The sequence below is a fragment of the Pteropus vampyrus genome, unplaced genomic scaffold (assembly GCF_000151845.1).
Source record: "Pteropus vampyrus isolate Shadow unplaced genomic scaffold, Pvam_2.0 Scaffold280, whole genome shotgun sequence".
Classification (NCBI taxonomy): Eukaryota; Metazoa; Chordata; class Mammalia; order Chiroptera; family Pteropodidae; genus Pteropus; species Pteropus vampyrus.
In genome coordinates, this window is record NW_011889061.1 from 647,446 (window position 1) to 649,808 (window position 2,363).

The window sequence follows — 2,363 nt, forward strand, 5'->3', positions numbered from 1 at the left end:
GGGCCTCCTCCCCGCATGAGCTGTCTGCCCTCCTGTGGCCAGGACAGGGCGGACGGGGGTGGGCCACATTCCAGGGTCATCGCACTGCTGCTGGGTCCCCCAGGAAGTTAGCCTGGGCTCTTTGTTGCCTAATTTGGGGACAGTGATTTCTTACCTGGGGAGGGGGACCAGCACCCTGGAAACCTCCTGTCTTCAGCCGAGTCTGCTGAACACTGCGGTCACACATCTCCGCTGAGTGACACTCAGTAACTTGTCACAGCAAAACTCATCTAGCAGTGGCTGGCACTTTGTATCTTAAACAAGGTAGGTATAACCTAAGTAGCACTTTTGAAGATTGCTCACCTTCTTGTTACACACTCTATCGTATACATTAGTTTTGTTTTCATTCTTTAGGCTTGAAAATAACCAGTGTCAGTAATTAGGGTGTGCGAAAGGAGTCTGCTCAGCCCAGCGGGTCACTGCCTTTATTGCGTCGTCACTGAGTTCCGAATAAAAATGCAGAGCACAATCTCCATTAATTTATAGAAAAATAAAATTTTGGCAAAACAAACTGTTTAGAGAAAGTAAATTGTATACTGATAGTTTCATATGTACTTAGTGAATTATGTTACAGATAACATTCTAAGATGTCAGCTCCATGGTTACAAAAAAATTAAATTAATTTACAGTCCATATTGAAATGATACAAATTTAAGTTTCATATTAGTAAGGAAGCCCAGTTTGCTGAAGTAGCATTAATAGCATTCACATCAGATTTGTTGTCCAGCAAATGCCCTTAATAATGAAAAACAATTGAAAATCTAGGACAAAATAATCTCTAAACAAAGGGGGTAGGACCAAAAGATTTTTTTATATGCTTATTTAATTCTGGTACATAGAATTTCATGAATTGAGATATTCAAACACTAATAGAAAATCCTCAGACTCACGAATGTTCAGATGGCTATGCAGCTCTTCAGTCCACCTGGTTTTACAGAACCAAAACTTATTGAACAGAAAGTATAAAAGTTCACATTGCCTTTTATATGTTCCTAAGTATCAAATTGCATCAATTTACTATGAATTGAATTTAAAGAACATCATATTTAAAAACAAGTTTAGGCGTGCCTGATTCTTTTTAATTCCACAAATACCTAGCATCCCAAAGTAACATGTAAACCTCTATGCTTCTCAGTGAATTCTTTCCAAGCTCTAGAGTAAACTAAAGGGTACGGGACCTAGTCCACGACGTTCACGTAAGCAGCGTCGTTCATTCTTTGTGTTGCTGTTACAGCAAAGAGGGAAAATGTTGAACTAGTTTAAAACAAATGGACAGGCTAAGCACCTGTCTTCAGAAAAGCCAGCAGCATTTTTTTAACATACTCGAAGAAAGATTTGGCCTAAGCCCTTGATACCTTCCTCAACAGCCATGCAACTCAACGCCCTCAGGAGATGTCACAGAAGGGAGAGGAACATGGAGCAATTCGCACTTTTTCCCTGGATAAGAAACAAGGTAAAGCAAACTCACATCATTTGAATGAACAGCTGTCATGTTTAATACACTCGGAGCTCTATAAAACTAGAGCCACCATCGTGTACGTCTAGATACATAGATGCTTATTTAATAAAGTCTCTTGCTTCAGAATTTAAGAATGATCTTTTTCCTGGTCAGTCACTTCAAGGGGACAATAAATAAAGTAGAAAGGATGAATTGTTTTGCATATTTCTCTGGAAGAACGGAAAACATTTAGAGACGTTTGGAGAAGTCACTACAGACGAACAGGTTACACACCGTCTGAGCGGTTTTCCGTGGCAGCGTGCGTAAACGCAAGGAGAGCCCCTCCAAGGGGAGACCTTCACTCTTGTCCAAACCCCTCGGTCTCCTCGATGGCAAACAGAAGTTTTTCCTTCAGTTGTTCGTAGCTCTTATAAGGCGGTAGATCCAAGCGATTAAAACTGAACAAAGACAAAATCAGATGTCTTCAATAAAACACACTGAAGAGGTTTCTAATGTGTTTTAAAACTAAATGGAAAGAAGCACACAAAAATTTTGCAGTATTCCGACACTTTATTACTTTACTACTAACTAATGTACCTAAAACTCTGGGGCTCTCGTAAGTTCCCCTGCCTGCACCTCTGAGGTCTGTCACCCCCCCGCCCCATTCCCCGCAGTCATCTCACGTCCTTACAATTGCTTTGGGGCCTTTGTAAACGACCCTGTAGGAAGCACGCACTTCCCGCTTCTCCCCACAGACGCGCCACCACCCTCCCTGGGACCTTGCCCGTCGGCCTCGCTTCCTAGAACTGACCGAGTTATTTGCTTGCCTGTTTGTTACCGTGTGCCCTTCCCCAAGGGAGTGCAAGCCCCACAGGAGACGGAGCAC

The 2,363-nt window shown here is 42.4% G+C and overlaps 1 protein-coding gene and 1 long non-coding RNA gene across 4 annotated transcripts in view; one reads left to right on the top strand and one right to left on the bottom strand.

Moving 5' to 3' along the window:
• Positions 1 to 2,363, bottom strand: part of WWP1 (WW domain containing E3 ubiquitin protein ligase 1) — a 21,896-nt gene that overhangs the window by 1,766 nt on the left and 17,767 nt on the right. The window lies entirely within an intron of this gene.
• The window catches only part of LOC111729774, a 14,797-nt gene continuing 12,870 nt past the window's right edge, over positions 437 to 2,363 (top strand). Inside the window, exon 1 of the long non-coding RNA XR_002776383.1 lies at positions 437 to 1,492. This is a non-coding gene — a long non-coding RNA (uncharacterized LOC111729774). The remainder of the gene's footprint in view (positions 1,493 to 2,363) is intronic.